Below are 9,790 nucleotides of genomic sequence, written 5' to 3' on the forward strand. Positions count from 1 at the left end.
CCAGAATAACTTTGGCTCTGTAGCAAAGTCTTTTTGAGCAGGGATGCAAGAGTGGAAAACAAATGTCATGTGACACACAGCGAATACTTCAGCGTCACATGCTCCCCAGGCCTGTTTATTATATTTTTCCCCATTTTTACTCAGGTAGGTGGACTAAAAATTGGGGATCCAGATAGAATAACAGGCTTTCTCTGAGTTGTGCTTGAAAACCTGAAATTAAACTGAAGTGTTTTTCGTTTTCTGACTTGAGATTGTTAAATCTTCCATTTGTCTGACCAAAATAGCTGAAAAAACCTTGAAAGGCTAACTGAAAAAATTGAATTATCGTCAATAAATTATTAATGTGAAGAAGCGGTGATAAGTGTTGGAAGAAATGAGGTGGAAATGAGAACCCTGATAGCTGCAGGATACAACTGCCTAATACAGTAGCAATGGGATTGGATGTTTACACTCTTTAGGGTTTAATGATTGTAGTCACGGTGTTTATTTGTCAAAGCCTGAATGCTAAAGTTCTGCATATTAAGTCTTGGTTATATATTTTTCCACTAACTTTGCTCCATTTTACCAAGCCAGTCAGAATCCCACAGCTGTCATTGCATCCTGAAAGGTTTTCCAGTGTTGGGAAGTGAGTTTTGCAGATCTGGTTTGAAGCCCTGCCTAGTGGACTTTTTGGCAAGTGCCATTTCTGAACGGTGATCTCAATTGCAGGCAGGAGCTGAACTGAATTCCTTCTTTCCCAGAGCTGTTGGCACTGAATCCCTTCACTCCTGTGGTGGAATGGATGTGCAGAGATGTTCAGATGGATTCAGTGGGGTGTGTTTGTGTCCAGGGAATGTCTGGCCACGGCAGCAGTGTCAGGGTTGAGTTGACAGGGAGGTGACCAGTCCAAGGCTGGTCTCAACCTTGGAGCTCTTTTCCTCCAGGATGTTTCTGTGGGATGCTGCAGGTGCCTGCCCATGGCATTGATGCTCCAATTCCAACCTGGATATCCCTCAGTAAGCATTTTTCACACAGATACTTGAGGCTGTAAAAAACCTGATCTTTCCATTTTATGCCAAATAATAATTGACTCTGGGGAATCCTTGTTCATGCAGTGAGTAATCCCCTTAATTTCAGTGGGAGGTCCAAGGTGTCGCTCAGCAAATCCAGAGTGTTGGGGAAATAACACCTTTTTTTTCTTTAATACTGGGATTAACTCAGGTTTTAGGGTTTTCTCAGTCTGATCAGTTCCTCCCTAATCACTTGTACAGCTCTTTTTGTTTAGTATCAGTAGTGGGCTCTGTTCTTCCAGGTTTTTAGTCTCTCCTGTCCTTGGGCATGAGGAGCTTTTAGCAATACTGTTAAACACCAGCTGCAGAAAGAGCAGGAACAGTTTTAAAAGGTGTTCTGAAAAACCAAAAGCCTCACAGTTCTGCCCCTGTACAATTCTGTAAGTTCCCAACAGAGCTACCCTTCCACAGAGAAACCCCAGAATTCCAGGCTGCTGGGCCTGTGTGTGAGTTGAGGCATTAAAACTCAGAGGTTTGTGAGCAGAGCTCACAGTGCTGTCCTTCACAGGGAGCATAGAGCTGAGCTGGAATTCTGCTCGCTCTGAAAAACTCATTTATAAAGGGTTTTCTATGCCAGGCCAACAATGGTTTCTATTGCTGTTCTCTCTAGACAGGAAATTTGTGCCACTGACAATGAAACCTCTTGTTTTCTGCGAAATTAAAGAAATAATGCTGGGATTTGCCACTATTTGGACCCTGTTTTCCTGCTTCTTCCACTTAAATTCCCATGACAGAGGGTGGGATACTCTTAACAGAAGTTCTCAATTTCATGGTAAATTAAATCATCCACCTTCCTGCAAGAAAAACTTCATTGATGATTCATATTTTGCTGTCTTGCTGCTATTTCATATCCAAACAAATCGAAGGGATGAATTTTGAATGAACTGTTTGCTAGATACAAGCAATTTTGTCAGTCCCTGTTCTCCAGGAAGCTGGAATCCTCTTGGATGTGCAGCTGAGATGAGCTGCAGTCAACGCCCACCCCATCCCTGGGGGATTTCTGTGGTCCTTTCTCTTGTGGGGAGACAAAACACAGCGAGGCAGCAGCGCTGCCACAGCCTGGGACACGACAACACTACAGAATAGTCAGGAAAAACAAGTGTAAATTCTATCCCTGAATAATGAAATCTGGGGAGGGAGATACTCCACAGCTCCTTGGCTGGGCTTGCTTTCAGTGTCAGTGTGTATTTCCAACAAAAATCTAATGACTGTTACTGCTGGTGGTATTTAAGTAGTGGAGAGCAGTGGGGGTGGCTCTGGTGTGGATTTGGGTTCTGGGTATTTCCCCTGTCTGTAGGAAGGTAACAAACACCTGTTAAGTGCAGTTCATCATTTCATAACCTTCTATAGGAGATGTGCTTTCCAGGGTGACAGAAATCAGCCCCTTTCTGTTTCAGTGAGTGACTCTAACGTGAATCATCTCTGCACCAGAAGGGCCACCTGTTGATGGTTTTATCACCTTTCTGTGGCCACGTATCAATGTTTGACCATCCTGCACAGTCTCTCATTGACTTTGTCCATGCATGATGACTTCCCTGGCCTTGTTCATTCCTAAAGCATCCATGGGAACATCAGAGAAGAAACCCAGGTGGGAAAGTAGCTCAGAACAGACACTTCAACCAGAGACAGGACGGGCTCTCCCTGGGGAGCTGGTTTAGATGCTGGAAAGTTTGCTCATGGTTAAAACCCTGTTTCCTGGAGCTCTGTCTCCCTTCCTCTCCCTGCAGGTGATGCTTCAGTCACATCCATAGGTCTGACAGTAACAGGAAATACTCCAATAAAACAATAAATACTCCAGTGCATGAATTTGGGGCAGGTTTAAAGGTACCTGAGCAGATGAACCGGACGAGGTTTCTGGAGTGCCCAGCCCTGGAGGCAGCTCTGCACTTTAATCTCTCCAAGTATTTCTTTTCACTAAGGCAATAAAAAGTGTGAGATGAAGAGTTTGGGGCTTTGCAGCTCTGGGAGTGAGGAAAGGTTCTGTCTTCTCCAGTGGGAGAAGCTGTGTCTGCTGCTGGGCTCATGCAGGTGAAGTGGTGGAACAAACCAGCAGCATCGTGGGCATCCTGGCTCGGGAATGGGAATCACTGCTTAAAGTGGATCTGCTCTCCCCTTTGGGATGTCTTGCACTGCTGTATTCCTGACACTGACCACAAACTCCTGCACAGCACTGGCCTTCCCCTCGGCATTCCAGACACAGCCACTGCTGGCCTGGGGTCTCAGGGTGCTGCTGGTGTGAGGAGGGGCAGGAATATGCATTAGGGGAATAGCACAGAATTCCTGCCACAGGAACAACTCAGAAGCTTGATGTCCTCCCTCCAGCCCCCTGCCCAGCTGCCCCAGGCCAGCAGGGACCCAGGGGCTGAAGGGCTGGAACCTGGCCAGATCCTGCCTTTTCTGCCCCAAATCCTCCCAGCTCACTTGGGAGGTGCCTGGGCAAAGTTAGGGGTGGTTAGTGAGGAAACTCCACCTGGCTGCCAGAGAACATGAGCTGGGTTGTGGTGGTGGATTTCTTTAATCAAGAACATTTTGTCACATTTGACCAAATGTGAAATCTGAGAAGGTTGGGGAAAAAAAATAGACAAAGCAGCACCACAAAATGGGTGTTTCCTGTGGCAGAACAGGTGTTTAGTGTGAGTATTTATTGCTCTGAAAAGCAGCAGCTGCTTTGGTCAGAAGGCAACATAAACAGGGCAGAGCCTTGGGCTTGTGGGAGTTCTTTTTCCACAAAGGAGCAAATCCTCTTCACTGAAAGAGATGTTTAAGGATGTTCCTGGAAGGAAAACAGTTCAGGTCAGTGCTTTGGCTCTGGGAACAGTTTCCCGTGTTACTGAACTAAGTCAATAACTCTTTTCCAGTTCTGTTTTACATTTTACACAATGCTACCTCTGAAATGTGACATCCCTTAAACCCACACAGAAAATGTGAACTTAGGATTTTTTTTTAACCTTTTATAGGCAATAAATTATTCCCAACATGCATCCTTCAGTTTTGTGCATGGTTTTAGCTGAGTGTGAGCCATTCACTTTATTTTAGTGCTGTTTTTCTGTGTTTGTGCTCATCGCAATCTGTGGACAAGGAAATAATGGGATATTAGGGAGAAAATCTTAGCATATGTTCATGAGAGAAAATATTTATGTTAAAGCTGAAGGATGGTGAGGTGGCTGTGCTGGTTTTGGTGCAGTTACTGTGAGAAATAGGTATTATCCTTAATTCTGGTATTAATGATTGTTGTAGCATTGCTCAGTGCATCAGATGAATTAATCTGAGAGAGCAGTCAGTGATCTCAGCACTGTAAGGAAAAGGATTTTACACTTTCTGAGACATCACAGTTCATAAATACCTCTGCAGATTTTTGTGTCAGTTGTTTCCTTTTTTTGGCATAACTTTATAGAGACCTTGTAGAAAGGCTTTTGAAGTGTTCAATGAAAATGGATCAGTAATAAAATGAGGTCAAATGTAGATTTAGACCATGTTTGTATTCAAGTTTCATCTGAAAAGAGTTCCTTGAATTTCCCCTGTCACATTTCTCTCCCTGGAATATAGGGGAAAGAGTGGCAGGATGCACAAGGGGATGGAGGGAATGAGGCACAAAGAGGCAGAAATGAAGGTTCTGGGTTTTAGTCAAAATTTCAATAAACTAAAAGGTTTCTGTGCTGTGGAAAACAAGAGCTTCTGCTTTATCTGCAGATTTTGTGAAATAACAGTTCAAAAAGTCAGTGGCAAATACACTGAATGGTGCTGGGGGGAAATTGTCTTTTCCAGTAGGAATTTTATCATTTCCAGGGTTAATTCTAGAATTACTGAGTGTGTGTGAACACACAGATGCAGATTTACAATGTGCACAGATACACTGAACTTGATCACAGTAGCTCTACAAAGGTATTTTAACTTGAAATGTTAATGGAATTCTTCTAAAATAGATTTCATTTGCTCTTCTTTTCATGTTTTGCTCTATATCAATTACATAGTTCTGAAAATTACTCAGATCCATCCATACAAATATGGTTTATTGTTTATGTCCTTGCAACTGGTAACTTTTAGGCTTGGAAATTCTTGAAAATGCCCATAATAGTGATACTTCTAAGTGATCTTGACAAATAAACGGCTGTATTTATGAAGAGATAATGAATATTCTGCCATGATAATTTCTGCTTTATTTTCACTATAGGAATCAGTTTCATTAAAAAAAAAAATACTCTGAAAGTTTAAATATTATTGTATAACTTGGATGTTTTCCTTAGCCTACAAAACAGGATAATTGATGATTTTAAGTCTTTTATCATTTCATTATGGGCCAATTCCTTAAGCTTTGTAACCTGAGTGTATTCCTGAGTTTCTCTGTGAAAATCACTATTTATATTGCATTTTTATGATTTGTATCAGTACGTGTAGCAAAGAAACTACTACAAACCTTCAACTGAAGTACCTCCACTATGGTCCAGGACACCTGGTCTGGGCATTTTGAGTGCCAGATGCCCGGAGAACCGGTCCAGACGTTTGTATTGAGTTGGTTTTCTGTGTATATAAAGGGTATTTATAATCTTGTATTAACAGAGTCATCATTGGAAATGCTGATTTCCTGCTTTCGAAGCCTGCTCAGCTATTTTTATATAAAACGTTGGTCTTCGCCTTAATTTTTTTTGGTGAAAAGTTGTGCCATAGATATTTTAACTTATCTACAGATCCTTTACAGAGTTTGCTTTGGCTTCTCTTAATTAATTATTTTTTTTCCTCAATTTGTCCTAATTTGTTTTCTCCTCCAAATGCATCTCAAAGTTGGTTTGCTTTTTAAATTTTTTTTTTTTTTTTTTTAAGTTTTGGAAGATCCCTTCATCTGCATGCTTTGGTAGCTCGAGTTTTTCCTCTGTAGTTTATTGTTTATAGTTTAGAAGAACCTTTTATTGAACCCCCCTGAAGTAATGCTTGTACAAATGTATTTAGGGTGGCCCAGATGGTCAGAGAAAAGGGCTATTTAGCATTGGTAAATTTGTCTACTGACTCAAGGATATTTTTCTACGTCTGTCAAGTTTGGGACTATGGAGAAATGAAATAAAGGTGAACTAACTCCTTTTCCTATATGAACTTCTCTGTCTCTGTGTTTATTATGGCCTTGGAAATGTTCAGTTCCATTCAGAGCAACAAGAACTAAATCCACATCAGGGCTCAGACCTAATTCTTCAGTTCCCACCATATAAATTACTTTATTATTTATGGAGAGGCTTTTCAGAATTAGAATTTTGTACAGAACTTGGAACCCTCTGTCCCAGGAGCAGTGAAATGTTGTCCCTTCCCAAAGGGATTTGTTTCCAGTGAAGGCACTGCACACCCAGCGCTGACACAGCTCAGTTCGCATGAAGGGGGTTGAGTTGTGGAGCTTTTTTAAAGCTATTTTTAAGCTAAATGTGAGCTCTTGGTGCTGTTTTCATCCCATCCCTTGGCATTTCCCAAGTTAAAAACCTCCAGAGCTAAATCCCGTGGCCTATGACCTCAGCCCCAATCCACGTGGATGAAAACTGGGAAAAGTTGTTAAAGCTGATGCTTCTTGGCTTTAGGAGCAATTCCGGTGCTGAAAGTACCAGCCCGGCTGTCCTGGGGAGCTCCCAGTGCGGTACCACGGCTGAGGGGCAGGATTGAAATTTAATTCAAACCCAGGAATAGTGAAAAAGAGCCGGAAAGGATCGCACGGAAAAGGACTTTGGTGCGTGGGGGCATCCCGGGCTGGTGTCGGCAGGGACACGGGGGGAAGGTGCGGGCGCATCCCGCAGCTCCGGGCTGCCTTTGGTGGCAGAGGCTGGCAGGTGGCGGTGTGGCCGCGTCCTGCGGATCCTGTGGGCACACGCTCACCCGGCTCCTCTCCTGCACTGCAGATTTGCACAATCCTGATTAATAAAACTCTCAACGCTCCGAAGTCACCCAAACTCCGAGCTCAACCCCCGCCCAGCTTTGGAATTACGTCTGTAGAGAGGGAGGGTAAAATCAGAGAGAACATGGATGGAGAGGAGTTATATCTGTCCGACCCTAAAGATTTATTAACAAATGTTCCTGGGACCCTGAGCTCGCATGTTTTGGGAAAAGCCCACCCTGAGCAGGGTGGTGCTGCAGCTCCATTGCCACCTGGTGGCAAAAAAACACAGGAATTGGGGAAAAATGCCTTGAACTGTCCCCATACTTCATATTCCAGAATGAGCAACTATTTCTGTCTCGATGAAAAATCAAATACTAAAATAAATCGGGCATTTAGTAAAGAAGAGACTGAGATCAGACTGAAGGTGCAGCCATAAACCAGGAACATATTCCAGTTTAGTTTCCCCACATGGATTTAGGTTTGGGGGCACCAAAGCTGCTCCGTGGGATGAGGTGATGCATGACCAGCAGGGACAGCTGGGGTCGCCACTCCAGCTCCACATTGCTGCTGCAGGGAGTGAGGGGAAGGGTCATGGGAGGAGAAAGAAACTGGAACAAAAGGTGTTTTGTGGTTATTTTTTTGCAGTTGTTATTTTAGTGGTGAAATAAAGTAGAGGAAAGGGCAGGAAATGTGAAAATGTTCAGACTTTATCTACTATTTGATCTTGCTTTTTGGTTATTTCTTGCTGGAAATATGGAATAATCTTGGACTGTGTAGAGTTTTTCACTGGAAAAAGCTCATTTGACTTTTTTTGAAAGAAAAATTCCCACCAGCCTCAATCTTCCCTTGGCAATCTCCTCCTCTTTTCTGTTGAATGTGAAATTTTCAATTAAAGGCCCTTTACTTCTTCCTTCCGAAGATTTTGGGCTTGGCCAAAATTCAGGGGAATTTGAAGTGAATTTGAAGGAGTCACCCAGCAGGTGCCACCCCGTCAAGGATGGACAGAGCAAGAGAGCAGCAACCACACCAGGAGAGCCCATTGTGGGAAGGGTAAATCTTTGGAATGGCACCTGGGAACAGACACCCCATTAGGTCAAAGACCACGGGTTAATTAACCTGGGTTTAATGTTCTGTTAATCATTTCCCTCTGTAACAGTTGCAAACCCATTGCAACCAAACCCCCCAGACCTTCATTCCCATAACAGTAATAAATGGCTCACTGTGATCCGAACTATAAACAGATTTCATGAATTCTGCCAGAAATTGAATATTGAATTATTTCTTTATGCCCACATGTCTTTCCTGGTTTGCTTAATTCTGCCAAATATTTAGCTCAGCCTTCTCTTCTCTCAGCAACCCACACTCCCCCGGCTACATCATCCCATTTTTGGACCATTATTTAAAATTTCAGTCTTTTTACAGAGCCTGGCCAAGGAATCAAAACTGATCAGGGAGGAATGAAACAGCTGAACATGTTCAGCTTCTGTGTGGGGATCGGGTCATGGGCTCCTCAGGAGACACCTGCACAGCCAAGCAGCGGGGTTTGCCCCCAGCCCAGTAATGCTGGCACAGGCTCCCTGGTTTAGCCCTTTTTGGGAAAAATCCCACTGGAATGTGCCTTTTGTCTAAACACTGAGCTCAGGGCCACGGGAACAAGATGGACACTTTTTTGCGTGTTCTACAATCAACTTCACAAATACATGATTTTCTGAGTTTCCATTCTTTAAAATATTAATTTGTCCAGGCTTTTTTTCATACAAAACCCCGAGTGTGTGGCTGAAAATGCCATTTCTTGCTGCCATTGGGGGCTGTGAGCTGGCTCGATGCTGCCATGATCTGCGTCCTCAGCAAGAACCAGGACTCACAATTTTCCAAGTGTTGCTGATGGGCTGAATGACAGGCAGAAAATATTGACAAAATAATCCTTGTCCAGCAATTAGCAGTAAAAGCCCCGTAATTTGTGCAAACATTCCCAAATAAAGACTCCTATCACCTTTGCAGATTATTTTCAGTTGCTTTCCCCCGTTTAATTCAGCTGAAGAAGCTAAGATGTTAAACCATTCAGTGCTGTCCCTGCTCCGTGCCCCCGTGTGTCCTGTCCTGGGGGAGCAGGAGCAGCTGGCTCTGCCGGAGCCATTCCCTGCCGTGCTCCCAGCCCGGGGACAGGGACGGGTGGCAGCGCCGGCTGCTCGCTGCTCCCACGCCAGAGCCATGTGTTGATTCACTCTGTAATTGATTTGGGCAACTCGAGGCAATCGGTTTCCAAGATACCACATCCTTCAGATATTTAAAACCCCTCACTCTGGCAGTGTATTATATTTAAATGTCGATGGATGATCCGGGTGTGTATTTATAGCCACGCTCAGATGGGCTCTGGGAATGGGCTGTGGATGGCTGGGCAGGGAAGCGTGTGTGGCCAGAATTCTGAGGGGGCTGGGGCAGTGGGGGCCCCTCTGAGTCCCCCCAAAATCAATGTCTCACCATGGGTCAATGCATCGGAAGTTCTGTTGGCTCCACCACGCTGGGGTTCAGTGCAGCTCCAATTTACACCCAGGCCATGAGCAGTTATTAGAGACTGATTTCAGATTTTCCTTCACAGCAGTGATTCCTGATTTCCCAGCCTGGGGCAGTGACTGGTCCAGCCGGGTGAGGTACATTTTGTTTGCTGTTCCTGTCATTCCTCACAGTCACCTTCCCACCTCCACACCACTGCCATGGCTCACACAGGGATCACTCCCTTCCAGCAGTGAACATTGGCTTCCTGGATAAAAGAAATTTCCAAAGAGAGAGGAAACTGCTGTGATCTCCCTCTGGATTTCCAGCAAAACAAAAAAGTAGAAATTTTGGTTAAATTGGTTATTATGAGGCCTGGAGCTGCACACACATCTTGTGA

Source organism: Coloeus monedula (assembly GCF_965178545.1).
Source record: "Coloeus monedula genome assembly, chromosome: 12".
Classification (NCBI taxonomy): Eukaryota; Metazoa; Chordata; class Aves; order Passeriformes; family Corvidae; genus Coloeus; species Coloeus monedula.